The sequence below is a fragment of the Falco punctatus genome (assembly GCF_963210335.1).
Source record: "Falco punctatus genome assembly, chromosome: 3".
Taxonomy (NCBI): domain Eukaryota; kingdom Metazoa; phylum Chordata; class Aves; order Falconiformes; family Falconidae; genus Falco; species Falco punctatus.
In genome coordinates, this window is record NC_137582.1 from 96,949,175 (window position 1) to 96,967,484 (window position 18,310).

The 18,310-nt window shown below is 44.7% G+C and overlaps 1 protein-coding gene across 4 annotated transcripts in view; it reads right to left on the reverse strand.

Annotated features, from left to right (window-relative positions):
• GFOD1 (Gfo/Idh/MocA-like oxidoreductase domain containing 1) overlaps positions 1–18,310 on the reverse strand; it is a 77,417-nt gene that overhangs the window by 23,965 nt on the left and 35,142 nt on the right. Inside the window, exon 1 of one of the 4 annotated variants that reach the window (XM_080380492.1) lies at positions 13,980–16,734. The exons of the other annotated variants lie outside the window; for them this stretch is intronic. The gene's annotated coding sequence lies outside the window, so the exon portion shown is untranslated. Of the gene's footprint in view, positions 1–13,979; positions 16,735–18,310 lie in introns of those variants that run through there. 4 annotated transcript variants of the gene reach the window in all.

Consider the following 18,310-nt stretch of genomic DNA (forward strand, 5'->3'; position numbering starts at 1 on the left):
TAACCTCTTAACCCCCTAGTAACCTTTCTGCACCTGCAGGAATTACACCACCCTTTCAGCTCTGCCATCATTTATGCTTTTCTTTAATAAAAAGCCCTATTTGCACTTAGCAGATTGATGGAATATCTCAACTTTCTGCATTAAAAGCAACTGCCGTTTAGCTGCAAGTGAAAGCCCAAACCTCAGCGGTAGGAGTGCTGGTCTAACTGCCCAAGGGCAGGGATTTCCCTGAGACTGTGTGTGCAGCAAAACTACCAGGCTCTTGTTCTCCTGCCTTCGCTTGGCTGTGGGTGCCGTGCAGGCAGAGGGAAACACCAGCTTTAGGCTAGATTCATCCCCTGGCTATTTTCCCAGAGAAGTAGGAAGGGTGCAGAGACAAAAATCCCCTAAAAACATGGCAGAAACACCACCTGGCCGTGGTTATACCCTTCAGCAGTAACAGGTGCCTGCGGAGAGATGCGAGTCAGCGGTGCAAGCCCTCCGAAGGGCTGGGCACTAGGTGCAAGAGATTATTTGTCATGTACCTTTTATTCTTCTGTTTCCAGCTAAGGGTTAATATTTACCCCACCTAACTAGAAACAAACAGTGCACCAAACAGCGGGAGAGGCCAATTTCTCTGCAGGCAACTTGCTGCCAGCATGCAGCAGCTCACCACCATGACTGTGCCCCAAGAGGGAGATGCCAAAACCACGGTTTGCAGTTCCTTGTGAGGTAAGCCAGTCCGAACACAGGGCTGCAGGGTGCTCGGCTGCTCGGGAAACCACTGCAGCAATGCCTTTCCCCTCCAAGCCCAAACTCAGCGCAGTAACGGCCAACTGCCTGTTGTTACGCCTGCCAAGAGCGTGGCGGCCTGGATGAAAGGAGAGGCTCGCTCTGCCTCAAGATGCCAGTCACGAAGCATCACCATCAGCAGAAACCACTCTTGACAAGACCAGCGACTGCCCTCAGGACCCTCTCAGCAGGATGGCTGGGGCAAAGGCAGAGCCCAGCAGCCAGCCCCAGGCTCAAGGCACACCATGGATGCTCACGCTGCCGTACCCTGCACCATGCAGGCTGTCCTGACCACGAGCATTTTGGCTCCCCAGGTTTATCAGCCTACAAGCAAACTTTTTATTAGTAGCATGCATTGCAGCGGTGTTTCTATTCCAGCAGTAAGCGTGTCCTACCAAATACTGCACTGCCCCAAAAACATACACGTTTCTGTCGGGGACATTACAATAGCTGGCTCTGCCCTCCTGGCAGAAGTCAAAGGAAGCACCCAAACAAATCAAAGTTCATTTTCCAGGACATGGGATACCCGAGCTGGTTTACTCGATGCACCCTCCCCTTCCACGGGCACATCAACGCAAAACAGTATGTACATGTTCCCTCCCTTTGAGCAAGTACCTGCATATAGGTCTCCCATTTTTTAAAAGATGATCCCAGAACACATCGGCAAGGTCAGATACAGTACATGGATGATCCTTTGCCACAGGAAAATACAGCCAGCATACCTCCACACAGCACTGCCTGTGCGTCGAGTGCTGCTTGCATCGTCTGCCTGCTAGCTTGGGAGAGACACGACTTGGTGGATCTGAACAGAGAGACTGTCCTGCTGCCAGGGTTGGGCGTGCTACAGCAGCTGTAGCAAGCTGCTCATGCCTCCAGAAGCTCAGAGTACCGGGAGACAACAGGCTGCTTCATCTTTAGGGACTTCTTACACACGCTGCAAAAATACTGCATGCATTTTGTATGTTGCCTGGATATTTAGATTCCTTAAGTGAGTTTTTGTTCACTGCAAATGTGTTTAGTTTCAAAAATGATATTTTTCTAAACTGTGCAGCTCTTATTTGTCCTTGAGGCCTGACAAGACATAAAATGTGGCAACATGCTGGTAACGGCCTCTCTGCTGCAAGCTCTGTTTTGCACTACGGCAGCACATTTAACAGGAATTTTCCAATTCTATAGGATGCCATCACAGCAATGCAAATTTCTTTAGCTTAGACAAGCCTCAACTTTGCTGTTCTGCTCTAGGTGTGGCTTCCCTTTAATAAAACTATTTTTAATGCTACAATACTTGAGGGTGAACAAAGCACATGCCTGTGCTGATGTCAGTGTTTTTACAATACAGCAGGTTTCAGTTGGCTCTGCAACACCAAAAAGAAGCTGGGCTTCACAGAAATTTGGATGGTTCCCTTCTGAGTCACATCCAGTTGGGCTATCCTTTGGAAAAAATGTGTGGTGTTTGTTCTCATCAAAACTGGCCCTCCTAAGTCTACAGAGAATATTTTGTTCTCCAACTGTATGGTTCGGAACTTCTGTTGTCACCATTGGTTTGGCTTATCTGAAATTGTCCCTTCCACAGTCAGAATTGACAAAACACAGAAATCGGGTCATCTGATCACAATATTCTGCCGAGGGGAAGCAATGCCCATTCCAGTTCATCTTTTGCTCTTCTGCTTCTATTTCAGAAAAGACTCTTAATGCATCCCTTCCTTTACAGAAAGCAAACATTCCCAGCGTGTGTTCACTGCATTACTGAAGAGTTTTCGTTGCCATGCAAATACCCCTCTAAAGCAGAACAGCAACAAACACATCCAGACAAAATATCGAGCTGCAGCATGTCTTCATCCATCCACATCTGATCCCTAGTTGAGTCAGCTGCCCAGAAAAATTTGAAGGTAAGCAACAAAACATCAATTTCAGAAAATGGAAGAAGGCAAGAAAGAAGCCAGTTCTTTGACCTCTGGCATTATCGTACAAAGTCAGGGAAAAGGTGACACTATTACACAGAATATAGAAAATTAGGAAAGGATCTACTGGCAGAAAGGAGAAGTTTAGTATAATGCAATCTGTACCTTAAACATGATTTTTTTTTCCTTACAAAAAGCCTCCAACAATTTCACTAATCACTGAAAAAAAACTAAAAGGAGGCAAACAAGACCCAGCATTCACATACACAGGCTTAGCTTTCCAGCACATCCTTTCCCAGTGACAAGGACAGAGCAGTGCACCTCCAACTCTCATATGGAAGCAATTATTAGTGTGAAAACAGCCCTTCCTAGGAGGAAACAAATGAACCTCATGCACAGTCTGATTAATGACTACTCCCATGCACATATGTAAACAGCCACATAGTTGCTACCTTAGCTTAGCAAAATTTTACAGTTACGTGACTTTTATTCACTTGTTTATGCTGTTCTGCAGAGCCCTGGGGTTTTGGAAGGGATCCCATTTAAAGGACAGAGGGTGGCTGCAGAAACGAAGAGCACAGAGCTCTGCTGTCCGCTTCTCCCCATCTAACTGTATGAAAACGCAGAATCTTTCAGGTTTCTTTTCTGCTTGCTAGATGTAACTGGTTTCTTTCCTCCAGCCCAAATAGTATTAAGAAAAACGGTACTGCTTTCTCTACAGTGAATACACCAGACAATGTCGCTGGCTCCTGCCTCAAAACATCCCAAATTACAAAGAATGTATTTATTTTTTTTTTTTTTATTGACTGTGGTTACAGGAGAGATGTCTGCAAAGACTGTCCTGCTTGCCCTGGCCCACCTTACACAGAGATGCTTTTGTGCACAGGAGGAGGCAGTGCAACTTGTGCTCCGCAGAAGTACGGTGGGAACTGATTGCCCTGCACTACTCCTAGGAGGATGGTGAAACTTCAGAGTGCAGAGCATCCTCTTGATTGTCCGAAGGGGTAGCTCCATTGCGTTCTGTAAAGAATTTTAACCTCTGCCCTCTCCCCTTCCATCAAGAAAAACCTGTTCACTCAGGTGTGGAAGCACATGGTGGGACATAGGGCAGGTGACATTGGTTAGAGCCTCGGCTCTGCTGTCCCCTGAGCCAGTACAGCCAAGGCACGGGACCATCCTCTGACACCTTTTCCTGAAGTGCCTCTGCAGGACACAAATTCACCCCCAGTTGCCGTAACTGGCTGGGAAAGACCTTGGCATAGAGCAGCATGAGAAGCCCGTGTTACAGGAGGGTGATCACGTTAGTGCATCGGGCACAAGGCAGCCTGGCACAGCTTCGTTGCAGGAACGTTTCCTTGCTGGCTGATGTTCGGGTCAGAGTGCCAGTGTCAGCCACAAAACACCAACGCAACCTCACGGCCAGCCTGCAAGCGCAGGAGCTCCCAGTGCTGGTTATGAAATGCCAATTAAAAATTGAAAAATATTGAAAAAATTCAATATTCCATTAAAACTGAAATTACTTTGGCTGTCTCCCTGCATGACCAGAGACAACTTCCCACTGATTGAGTTCAGCTAAGGCTTCTTGACCATTAATCTGCAGTCCCTTTAGGGGACTGGATCTGCACTGGAAGCAGTTTTTATTTCTCCCGAAGGAATTATGCAGTTAAGTCCTGTCTTCAGCACTGGGCTTTGTCTCCCTAGAAAACATTTCAATAGGATCAGGCAGTTTTAGCAAAGAGAGGCTGGGCAGCCCCTATCACGTCTGCGGCTATTCTTTTGTCACAAACAGCCACTGCAACTTACCTGACATGCCCACTGAAGCTCACAAGACCTCCTCTGCCTAACACACTCAAAACGTCCCTGGGGAGCACCTGGCTTGGCTTCCCCTTCCTTAGGCAAGGCCCTGCTCCAGTTGCCTCACTAGGGCTTAATTTGTTTTTCCACACAAAAATCACCCACAGCTTCTTTTTTTCCACTTTCCTCCGCAAGAACCACTTGTCCCCGTTTGCGCCTCTGCACTGTCACTTCACAGTGGGATCAAAACTAGTGACAGCAAGGAAAAATCTGATGCATACAAACGTGAATTTTGGCTGTGTACTGCTTCTGTGCAGCCAGTCGAGATGGGCTAAAGCCTTCACTCACCACTTCGGTGCATACATGTTCATGCAGAAAGGGGACAATGCTGTTCCCCCACATCAGCAAGCAGAGCACAGAAAGACTGCAGCGGTCTCTCTGCCACCTGAATGCCTCTGAAAGGCCCAGAGAAGAAACACATGGGCAGGTACTCCTGAGGAACACCTAGGCGTGCCTTGCCCACCATGAGAAGGTGCTTCACACACTGGTTTGTCTTGGAAGCCGGATTCTGTCAATGCATACAAGCTCCCTGGCATACAATTAAACATCACTGATAATGCTGGACTTCTGGGCACATTTTAACTACACAAAACCCAGATCTCATAAAAAACATCATTACACTGGGCCATTTTTCATGTTGGAGAATTGGGATCAGTGGTGTTTTCCAGCTCCGCTGCAGAAGTTGTATTCCACCGACATGGCTGCAACTGGAGACACAACATAGCATCTCGAACCTCTGCCTGCACGCATCTACAACTGCACTGCTTCATCCTACACACGTGTTCAACTTACCGTGAAGTCAACTTTACAGCATCTGGTGTAGCAAACAGGGTTTGAGGGTTTGTTTTGTTGGGGCATTTTTTGTTTGTTTTGTATGTTTTTTGAACTTACCAATCCTATTGAGAATAAAATATATGAAATAATAAATAGGGATAAAATATTTCTGTATCTGTTACTGAATTATATGCCACATTTTACAGTAAAGTTTTATTCATTCAAATCCTTAAGCTTTAGCCAGTGAAGATGTGTCAGAGACTACAGAAACTAACAGAATAGCACAGGAGAGGAGATAAAGCTCCCATTTCTTAACAGCTTGCAAAAAACCTGCAAACGAGCTTGACTATGAGAAAGCTTCAGAGGTTCAATTCTCCGGTTTGGTTGTTTGGGGTTGTTTGTTTTTTTTCCTTAGAGTGAGAAGAAACTGGCCACAGAATCATTTTTAGGCTAATTTCCTAAGGAAACAAAGCTCATGGGATCACAGTTTGTGTACATTTGTTTGTAGGCCAATATATTTGACCATCTGACTGCCATGATTCTATGTAAAAAAGTCATCAGAACAGATTCAGTAATTCTATACAGGAAAAAAATAAGTGAAAATCAGGTTTCCTTATTTCTGTCTGAATACAGCTTAAGGATATATCAAAACTGCCCACGACTGAAAAGTTATGACTGTTCAAAAGTGCATGCCTTTACCTTTGCTGGTACAACGTCATGCAAATGGAATGTGTCATGATGATAAAGTGGACATCTCGGGGGGGAAAAAAGGGGGAGAGGGAGAAGGGCTTTAGGTTCAGATTGCAGAGGTGCTGGTCAATACACAAGGTGCCAAGCAGAAAAGAGATAAGCTACATAAGCAGGAAACCATAAACTATACTAACACATGGCCTTTCCCCAACCCGGCTTGAGTAACACAAGAAGGGCTTAAGAGTATCCCAGCCGGCAAAAGACAGCTCGTTAGAGGAAGTCAGTGAGCAATGTCTAGCTGTGGGGAGCCGGACCATCATCTGGATATGATACTCAAGCGCTGCTTACAGCCATGGTGGAAAGCCAAGCCCGGTAAGATGAAAAGAAACAGTTGGCAAACTCTGTAAGCTGGCAAGGGAACCCACACAATTGGCCAATATGAGACACTAACCATGAGTTAGAGGAAAAAAGGTGTCACTAAATATTTAAAGGAGGACTTCAAAAAGAAGTCCCAGTTATATAAAATAAAATCAATGTCATTTAATAGCTATTTCCTCAGGCTTGACCTAAAACCTCTTTCAGAAACTCTTGTCTCCTGATACATCACTGTGTTAGGAATACAATAAACAATAAAACAAAAAATGATGGTCAGAAGCCAAACTCTAGGCCCGATTTATGCAGTTGCAGGGTCACAGCAGGCCACAGAGGGTTTCAATCTGTGGCCAAATGCCAAAATGCGAGATCCTGTGAGCATTCAAACAGGAGGAAATCTCAGGGCTCAGAGTTCACATTCACCATCTCCCCACCCCAGATAAAGACCCAGCACTGTTACAACAAAATACAGTGAAACAGATAAATACAGCGTGGTAGGAGTATGCTGCCTGAGATCAGACCAGGTCATAATTTACAGCTTAAATCAAAAAAGAAGTCTAAGTTGTCCCCTAATAATACACATTAATGTGTCTCTACGAGTGAGATACAAAGGGGAATGAGATAAACACAGAGCTTTCTTCAACACACACCAGATCGCCAGCCTACCCTGCGGGCCACAGGGGTTTGTTATGCAAGGGGGAGTTAGAGGAAGACGAAGTGCAAAACATCTAACGCTAAGACACCTGGGGAAGGTCTCACACATGCTACACAAGCTTCAAAACAACCCCAGCTGCGCTAGTGTCATAATACCTGCCAGCTTCTTCAAAGGCAGCTCTCGCGGCGCAAGCATAATGTGTACCTACGAGGGACAACGTTCTTCCCTTCTCATCACATAGCACACGGTGAAGATGTGCCACCAAGAACTTACTTCGGAGCAAATGAGAAGTGTCTCATCTCCCATTCATGGTGAGGAAGGCAATACCACTAAGGCCATCAAGGACAGCACAGTGTGCACACTGCCTGGTGGGAAGTGACATATTTTTATCACAACTGAAAACCAGCGTAGCAGGTTTCTATGGAAAAGCACTTGAAGTCTTAACTTCCTTGCCCAGTTCCCTCAATAAGCGCAGACACAAAGTGGGAAAATGTTTCCAGCAGTGCCTATTACCCACAAGTCATGCCCTGCTGGGGTTAGAGCTGTGCAGATAACACACGCCTGAGTCCCCGCGTGGCTTCTACAACCAACCAGGAAATTTTAACAAAATAACTTTTGTGATGGAAGCAGAGCAGTACAGGGCAAGCAAAAAGCCATTCATTGTTCCACACCAAGTCTCACGCTGAAAGAAACGGTGGTTTTCTCCAGACTGGTGAAGTTGTTTTCAAATAGTGCCTCAGAGGTGCGACTGAATATAGCGCCTGGCTCTGGTGGGTCAGCTTCTGCTAAACCAACATGAATCTGATCTAGAAGGAAAAAACAACTGCCACTAAGCAGGTCTTACCCAGCACTCAATGCATCATGCATTGCAACTTCCTTGAAGCCCTTCCAGGTCGTCAAGTGGCGTGAAGCACATAGCCAAAAGCCACCAGGCAATGCTGTAATGCCTTCATACTCCTTTCAGCAGCGGGTACTGAGCTAAACCACCTGGTGGTATGTCTTCATCACTACCTGCTGGGCTGGAGGAGACCAAACACCAAGCCCAAGAGCCTCACTACTCCCACCACTGTGCAGGATGCTCCAAGTGCTCAGGGTCCCACGTGGCGACTCGCTCTCTGCTGACACAGTCAGCTCTGGCCAGGAAGATGTCAGGGAGCTGGGCACAATGAATTTGGCCACACTTCCCAAAGACAGATATCGGTGTCTTTTTCACAAACCCCAGAAGACCAGGGTGTGAGATCCTCTCACAGGAAGGCTTACTGCAATCCCAAAAGGGTTGGAAGCATGCAGCACTTCTGCCTAACAGTCTATTCTATTAATATATGACTGCTCCAACCGTAAGAGCAATTGCTACCCTCTTTCTGCCTCGAAGATAACCCAAAGGCCAAAAAAGCAGCTAGAAGTCCTGGGCAAAGCAACCTAACAACGTGCATAGAGCTCCTCAGAGCCTTCCAAGTGACCATAGGGAGGAACAGACAGAAAGCAATGAGAAATCAAAGGAGGTGGTAGCTGGAGTCCATCCGCACCTCAGTCACCCCTCAGAGAATCAAGAGACCATGTCTGTTGTAATTTATCCTCTTAATCCTCAAAGACAGCACTCAAATCAGGGAAGGGAAAGAACTATGAAAGAAAAAAAAAAAAAAAAGAGGGAATTCATTCACTGCCAAAACTTGGGTGGAAGCAGAGGATTTGCGATCAGACAGTGCACACAGAAACGTGTACATCTATGAAAGACTTCAACTGTAGGAGAGCTGAAAATGGAGCCACGATTGCCACAACAGCTGCTTATGCTTTTGGCTTTATAAATTTTATAAAGCTAGCTGTTTGGGAAGAAGATAAAAGTTCTCTTTTTTTGATTTCCCACCCAAAAGAAGCCGCTGTAACTTCATTTGGGTCAACTCTGCCTACACAGAGGCAGGTTTCCTTTCTGCATAACTTGGGTTACTTATAAAATCTCTGGGCACCTTCATCATTACCAACCACAACATCCTGCAAAACGGCAGATAATTAACGATATGCACAGCCTGTGAAAAGCAGCACAGAGTGACTACAAGCCCTGCATTCATTTCTGCTCCTTTCTGTCATCACAAAGTTAAACATCTAAACTAATAATCTGGGATTTCTCTGGACTCAACAGACTGCAATACACACCGCCAGGATACTATTTACCTTATCAAATTTAGGCACACATTTTAGGATGGTGCCCATTTTTCTACCACCTACAAAAAGCCTTGGTAACCAGTCAAGACAAGGTTCACAGCTTTTAGAACAGACGCCTAAACAGAGATCATCTATATAGTTAATTGAGACAGGCTTCCACTGCAAAGGAGCAAAGCAGACAGAAAACCAGCAGCAGGACAGAAAAGTTAATTTGCACCCCCCCCAGATCTTAGGCTAATGGGCAAACTCTTGGAATGACCCCTCCTACCCCACGTTATTTCATAACGTCTTATGTGGGACATTTGTGCCTGGTAACAGAGGACACCGTAAGAAAAGCACTGTTGAAAGTCACTCACACTGGGGCTGTTTTTTAAAACAGGTTTTTCACTCAGGCTAAACAGCCTACAAGATGCCTACATCCCAAAGCACACCGTAGTCACTGCGGGGCTCCATAGTGCTGGCGTGCTACACCCCAGACAGCTCGAATTTGCAGTGGTTCTGTAGGATGCTCACTTGGACAGCTGGAAGGCAGATGTCTGGCAAGTCTAATAATAAACAGAGATTATCAGTTCAAACTCAATCCTAAAAAAGAGCTCAGAAATGCAAATCCATGTGAAACAGTAAATCCCCATATCTTTGCCAATGTTTTAATTTGAGTTAGCCAAGCCAAGCTAAAAAACACATCTCGGCAGGCACAGAAAGATGCTCACTGTAAGTGGAGGACACAAAAAAGGCATCTGGTGTGAGCTGCCACATGACTCGCCTCTCTGGCTGGAGACTGTTCAAGAAGAAATCTGAAGGGCGGATCAGGCAGAGTGCGCAACGGGGATTTCATTAATTGAGGAGATGATGTACTGGCAGAAGGAGCTGAAGGCAATGCCGGCACTGCAGTCAGGCTCTGCCGTTCTCCTCTGCGACATCCCCGCATCTGACTTATTACCAACGGGCAGCTGCTGCAGAAATTGAACCGATGCTGAAATGACAACTCTATTAAAGGGGCAGATGGTCCTATGAGCAAATGTTTCACCAAGGACTGGGTAGGTATCATCAAACTAATTTCTCAATGACTCAAAAATGACAGCTGATATCCCAAGAGATGAAATTTCAGAGTGTCACTGTACCGCGTAGCCAGGGGCCAGGAATATTCTTGAATATGACCCGACTTAAAAATACAATGAAGCTGGTCCAAACACAAGTCTATCAGTATGGTTAGAATCCTTGGTAGCAGCTTTTATGACAGTCATGGTTGAAATGTGCCATGTTGGGAAGGGAGCCAAACTGCTTATACATGGAGTGCAGCTGCACCATAAAGCTGCTGCAGCTTTTTGGATAGATTATCATTCACAATGAAGTGGGAAAAGGCATAAAAAAAAAAAAAATCAATGAAAGAGGTGCCAAAGTAGACCCTACTTACCTTAGAAAATGTGCTGCTCTTTTTTAAAAAACTGGAAATCAGATTCATAAGACAAAGTTTACTGGACAAAATGTTGACTGCCAATTAGCTCTCCTGTTACTTTCATAGAAAATTTTGAAACTGGAAATATACTGTCACTTCTCCCTGTGCACAAAGGATTGAGAATGCCGACGAGTAACACAATGCCTTCCACACGTAATGCTTCTTTCAGTTTTCTCCTTGCCAATTAGCAAATCAAAGTAGACATACTCACAGATATCCTTGGAGCATAGATCAATAAGGTAAAACTTCACAGCTCATCTCTGGCAAGACAGCAGTCTCTGAGGCTTTGGAGAAACCATCTACCAAAACCAGGACAGAACTAACAAGGTTCAAAGCACGCAAACAACAGTCAGAGGACATAGAGGTTAAAATTCACATGAAGCTGATCACACAGAAAGAACATGGGATGTTGCTTTGCTGTTCCAGTAGGCAACACCCAAAAATGACAGTCCTTACTACGTGAAGTCACCCGTTCAGGATTAATCCTCTGTCTGCAGGGAACAATGGCACAACAAAGCTTGGCAAAAATAATTCTTGCTACAAAACAGATCACCAGATTTAAAAATCCTTTACCCGTATGGTCAAGTTTAAAGACCTTCATATCCACTCCTAATCTTAAACTGCATAAAAGGTTATCTCAGTCTAGCTATCAATTTTGTACCCAAAGGGGAAATTCCTGCAGTCCTTCCATGCAATCAAACCAGCCTTCACCCTGCCTTTTTAAGGCACTGACATTTACATTGGCAAAATACAACAAAGATTTAAAAAAAGCCCTTACCTATATATGCACATACGTATGTACATTGCATTATATACATATAAGCACTGCAGGTTCAGAGGCAACAGCACTGCTTACTACCACAAATAGCTCCTGCAAATTCACGTGGCTGGTGCTGACAACACTACAGCTGGAAATGCTTGCAGGGTTGGGACAAAATGGGTTAAACCATTTTGTTCACAAAGCATGAAGCAGTGCTACGTTATTTCAGCCCCATCTCTATTTTTCTGTAAGGCGCCATTCATATTTACAGCTGAAATATCAAATGTATTACAAACTGCTGTTATTCTTTTAGTGTTTCACAAATGGATTTCCATCTCTGTGCCCAATGAGGATGTGAACTGGCCACTGTGATGGCTCTCACGTGTGGTGAATTCTGCAGGGCTTTGGTTCCATCTTCAAGTTCAACCTGCACAACACCTACAGGCCTCCGGAGCACTGCAGGCATTCCTGGTTTCTGCAGTTCAAGAAGGACAACGTGGACACAGAAAAGGCACACAGGCAGGTAACTGCAATGATTAAGGGGACAGAGCAGCTGTTTTACCAAGAGAAACTGAAAAGTCCAGGGGTCTCCAGCTTAAAAAGAGAAGTCTGACCGGGCATATCATCAAGATTAACAAAATTACAAAGGCTGTGGTTGAGGTATTCATAGAACTGTTTTTCACTAAATTCAGTATTAGTAGACATGGGAAGCATTCACTGAAACTAGCAGGAAAAAAATAAGAAAAGATATATTTCTACTCAGACAGTAGGGAGTTTCTAGAATTTGTTGCCACAGTGATGACCTGTAACATCTGCCACAGGCAGCCAGTATCAGCAGGTTCAAAAAAGGATTAGACAAATCCAAGGACAAAGGGTCCATAAACAAACAGTACAGGGAACAGGCGAGGATGCTCCTCCTAACGCCTCCGATACGAGAGGTGGGCACAGGAGAGTGCAAGGGAGCAGGCTGCAGGCAGGGGCCAGGCTCCCGTGCCTCCCTGATCCAGTCCTTTGGGTGGAGAAGAATCCAAGGCTACACACGAATGCTGGTGTGACCCAGCTGGACATTTATCTTTTGATGCCTGATTGCCAGGTGACTGCCAGTCGGGTGCACTTAATTTGGGATTGATTTCCAGTGTCCATTACCTCCCTTGCAGCTGTGGGTGCTCTAAAAGTCTCCAGTAATGAGCATCCAAAAAACCAAGGAAAAAGGCAGCAGCCAATATTTATGAAGCCTACTGAAAAGGAAGGCTATAAACATTTTCTCCCTTTGCCCTGTCCCAAGGGAATTAACTCCCCGGCAGATGAGCACTCTTTTATGCAACCATAAATTTGTAGTTATTTCACTTCCACAGCATCAAGAATCCTGCTAAACTCCCTTCATGCATCCTCCTGACAGGCAGATGCCCTTCCCTCTTCAAACCTGCTTTTATTCAAAAATCCCAGCTCCCCCGCTTCTCTGCCAAGGCTTGCTTTTATTATTCTGCACAGAGACTGGCTTATAATGCAGTAGCCTGATGAAAGTTCAGCATTACCCTTGAGCAGTGCACATGACAGCCTGGCTTCGTGGGAACACATGTTCTCCATGGCGCAGCAAGCGGCATCAGGATGATGTTGGAAACATTAATTACAAACATGCCTGCCAGGCCTAGAGCTCACATGCTCTCGACAATAAGAACACAAAGACATTGAGAAGGGACTTCAACAGATGTCAGAGGACACGGAGGAGTAGTTCCCTTGCCAACTCCATCGCTGTTGGTTTCCTATTGTAGTAATTATCTGGCATGCAAAGCTTTTGTACACACACAGTTTCCTAACATTTTCCATCCTATAATGGAGCTACTTTAATTTAGTGGCCATCTAGTGATGACTGACATCAGTGGCAGGGAGAATTTATTTTGGCTCTTCTCATACATTTTAGCTATCTTTCACCTGCATCTAATCTTTTGGTACACTGTTAGGGGCACAGAAATAGGTCAGCAGGAGTCCAATTGACTGCAAAAGACCAAATTAAGTGAACTTCAGCTTAAATATTGGGGGTGGGGTGGCGTGGGAGTGTGGGTGGGGGTGTGAAATATCACCTCCAAGTCTTACTTCTTGTTTTCTATGTACTAAATAGATCTTGAAACTTCAGTTCCATATGTCATCTGGTCACATGAACGTTCACGTGATGCTGATTGTTCATGATGGTGAACTTTACTGTCAAACCCAGTAAGATCCGAAGCCTCAGCAAAGAACGAGACAGGCTTCTGAGTCACAAGTGAGAAGAGCATGATCTACAAAACTTGAAAACTGATTCATCCTAGCTTGGGGAATCATAAACCTCTGTGTATTACTAGCTTATACATCCTTTCATGTGTTACAGTAAGAACGAATAAAGCAGCACCTCATTGTTTTGAGGAATATGGAAGGTTATTTAAAATAGAGCCAGCAGCCTTGCGTTGTTGTGTAGGAACATTCCCAAAACCAGGACACAGTCCTACCCTGAGGTTAGGAAAGTTTGTAACTTGCTACACAGCTAAAACACCCCTCAGCCAGCTCAAACCCACTTGCAAATCCAAAGATTGTTTTTATAAAGCAACTTACATTTCAGGAAGTTTGGCACTTCAGCATCCAAATGAAGGTCAAGTCCCTTTCATTTACTGTCTCCTCAATCACACCACTGCACCTTCCCTGGGGTCACACTGGCAAAGATGACAAGAATGAGGCCACTCCAAGAGCAAGTTAAAATATGTAACACCTTTTGTAATTGGCCCTTTAGGCTCCCTCAAACACCAGGGAAATATCAGTGACTTCCTTGGGATTACTTCTGATTTACACTGAAGAATCAAGGCTTTGCACTGTCAGTAAGAAAATTCGCCAACTATTACAAGAGAATAAAGTGAAGAATGGAGATGGGGTGTACATTTACATTTAAAAGCTTTTTTACTTTGTTCTAGGCAGAGAAACATCAGTGTTCCAAATATATCAGTGGGAGGTCTCTTTGCCCCAACAAGATCTTAAGTTAGTTTTATCCTACCCAGTAAGCAAAGCAAAACAGCAGAGACTCTCCACTGCCTCTGCAGTTACTACTGGTGTAGCCTCTCTCTGCTACCACCACACCTGCACCCTCCCGTGCAGGCACCATCCTCCTGGTGTGCCTACACAGAAATGGCCAGGCTTTTAGAAATTACATCATATGGAAAGTTACCGCTTCTGCCTGAAGAAGTGGTGACCTGCTGCCATCATCGTCATCCATAGCTGAAACCTTCTGTACTAGACTGGGAGGGGACACACACACACAAAAAAATACTTAAAACATTTTTTTCCCCGCATCCTCTTTGTTCCTCCCATTCACTGTTTCTGCATCTGAGGCCACTGCATGCATTACCAGCCTGTCTCCCAAAAGCCTGTGCAGGGTTTTCACACAGCAACCTTGGCAAGAAAGCCATCTTAAAAAACAACACAGAAGTGTGACAAACAAGATTGTGAGCCGTCTGAGGAAGGAGCGCCTTTCTTGCTCCGTGTTTACAGGCTACATTGAGTTCACACTGAGCTCCCATGCGCTAACACTGTGCAAGTATAATAGTCGGTAACCCAAAACCACCAGTCAAGGGTAAGCCTTTTAACTTGTTTTTTCCAACATGACTCAATTCCAAGGAGATCGTGCCACTTCGGTAACAGGATGAGACCCTTCTCCTTCCCTTCTGAGCACTGTCAGAGTGTAAAGAGAGCCACCATCCTCTCACACCGTGTAAACATTGTCACCATCCACTCTTCCCATCTCACAGCTCCTCAAGTCACTCATTTCTGTTCCCAGAATATATCTTCCAGACAGAATCAAAAGTGATTTACATCTCAGCAGGAAGCCCGCGTCCTTCCAGGCACCACTGGCTCGGTTCCTTTTGTTTAAACAAAAGATTTTCCCCAAAAGCTGCATGGAGAAAGGGGCTCTCTAGCTGTTTTGTTCTGTGGTTTGCTCGCAGAAGTCTCTTGCTGGAAGCATGCAGAGCTCACACTGAGGCTGCTCTAGTTGGAAATACAGGCAGAAGATGTCTCCTGATGATTTAGCACATATTGTCTGCACGGATATAAGGTGCTAAGTAATTTAGTTCTGCTTCACAGACTCTTTCAAATGTGCTGCCCCAAAAATGCTCTAATGATAGTTTTATCATTAGGGCATAGTTCTATGCCACAAGAACAGCTGGAAAGTTTCCTGCCATTTTTTTCTTCCAGCATCAGGGTATGTGTTCCTGTGCTGAAATTTAACGGATTTTTTAAAACTTACAGTTTCCTCCTGGCCTGTCTTTGTGCCCAATAAGATCATAAGCTCCCAGAGAAAGGAATATATATATATCCACACACTTCAAATACAGTTGTTTTGGCCTTGGTAGGAGCCTATGGACGCTACAGGAAAATAAACAACAAACTTGTTTAGATCACTGAACTGAATCTGGCCTGGTCTGTGACAAATCTCCCTGCTCCTTACAGCCAGGGGAGGCAAAAGAATGAATGCCACTACAGGCTAAAACACTTTAAAAAAAGATACCATAATCCAGGGCTGACCACATCATACGTTTCTACATCCTGCCAGTTTCTGCATCCTACAAAAGCTTCCAAAGAACAAACAAACACCAAAAGCAACAGAGCTAACTATGAGAGTTCTAACTATTCATGTTCCTTGAGCTCATGCCAGATGCTGTCTCCTTTTATGAGTGATGTCTTGGAAACAGAAAAGGTATGTTCTGGGGAAATGCCACACACTAAAATGCAAAAGCTGTAAGTGCAGCTTGATTTTACTTAATAAGATAAAAGAAGTGAACTCCAACCTCCCCGAATCCCTTCTGGACACAGATCACACATCAGTGTAATGGCGTTACCTACATTAGAAGACAGGGCACCGGCAAGGAAACAATAAAAATTTCTTCCCTGTGAGACAGAGCAGAACACATCAGTGCTGAATTTATGCTAATGTTATTTTCCCTGTTTAGTTACTACAGCAGAGTACCTCTTGGCAATTCACAAGAAGCTTTTCCAGTCCCTCTGCACCTGAAGTGCTAAGCTGATGCCTCACACACAACACATCTTTTCAGGCAGCGCAAAGACCAGTTACTGCTGGAGAGGGGGTAACCTGAAGACTGAGGAGGACAACATTTTCACTTCAACACCTAGATAACACACAAATACTGGTAAGGCTTCTTCTGTGAGAAGTGGGAACTGCAGGCAGCGACAGTGCTGTGTTTGCTTTTTTCCAATTTGTTTCCTGCTGGATCTCAGAGAGAACAAATCACTATGCCTGCTAACAGCTCTACAGTCTTTTTGTTCCAGGGGAAGAATAAATTAGTTTTACTGTGCCAAATTCTGGTTTGGAAAATTACCATTTACCTACCCATGAACTTCCCCATAATGACAGCAAGTGTACAGCTCCCTCCCTTGGCTCTGCTAGCACAGGCAGCACTTCTTTGTGCTGCTTGACAAGCCGCACCTTTCAGCACCGAAAAGCCAGCATTTCAGAAATTGGTCAATGAGCTCCTACTGCCTGAAAAAAAAATAATCAGAAATACCCTCATAAATCAAAATATATGCTTTACAAAATATGTATTTTCCAGATCCAAGTGAATTATGAGAAGGATTTATACTGAATGCAATTTGCTAAAGTGTGAGTTGTAACCACAGGATGCATTCAGTTCTTGCTGGAAAGACTTAAGCATCACCTGCCGGTTGGTTTTCCCACAAATATTTGTCCTTCTATCTGCAAGTTAAGGTGCAAAACTTTGGAAGCGGCCTTCCATTTCTGTATATCCAGAATACCTGACCACATCGTTAGAAGAGTACAACCCTCTGGCACTGAGAAAAGCCTTAGGGCAGTGGTTTTCTCCAATTCTCTCAATTAGAAAACTTGCTTTTGGTGGTACATTCCACTTTGCCCAGCTAGCTATCCCAAACACCCTGATCAGCTTGACTCCCAGCACCACTCCCCCCAGGCACAACTCATCTAGGGCCTCTGCCTTCATTTGGGATCACTGCCGGAGGGGCCTGCAAGGTGCGGTGGGAGGAAATGTTGCTCCCTTTGATGCTTTCAGGTAGACTGAGAGATGTAATTTGCCCCCTCCAAGTTTTCTTCTTGAAGCCTCAGACTTTTAGGGGCCTTTTTTTAAAGGGAGATTCATCCTCTCAAAATACCAGCCAAATCCCTTGTAGTTAAGTACTATTTAGAAATCTGTGGAAACCAGATATAAAGAGAGGTCTTGGTATTCCTACTTGGCACGCGTATGACAAGGAAGCATGCCCTCTGCTCACCTAGCATGCCTTTTGTACCCAAGGGCTCAAACGCTGGTATTTCTGGGAAAAGGCAGCAGAATAGAAAAGCATTCCAAGCATCAACAGGCAAACAAGTATGCCGATTAGTTTAGTCTGATGATTTTGTGCCAGGACGGGGAGTTCTTTTTTATCTTCTCCCCCTTTTACAATTAAGCAAATTGTCTTCACAGCCTCCCTCAATTAAAAGTCCAATGTGCAGCAAGGCATTCCTTCCCAGCTTTTGGCAGTAGTGCCGTCAGTGTTGCAGAGCTCTGATCTCTCTAGATGATCCCCCGGCCATGTGGCAAATTGCAGGCCTAAACAATGATTTTCTTTCTGTATTTCTACGTCCAAAGACTGGAAGGGAATCATCCTTTCAGTTTGATGTCTACGTACAGTGATTATTGCTCGCCTTCTGAGATTAAACTGCATTATAACAGCTAGCAAGACTCCACCACGGTCGGTAATGATAGAAGAATTAAGACAGGGGAACAAGCAGTTTTAGCCATGGAAGAGTTAGGTGTTAGGAGAATTGCTCATTGACATGACCCTTCATTAGTTCTTTTGGTTTAATGGATGTTACTGACTTTTATACAGGGCCCAAACGCTTGATCATGCCTTATTTTATTCTGTCTGTA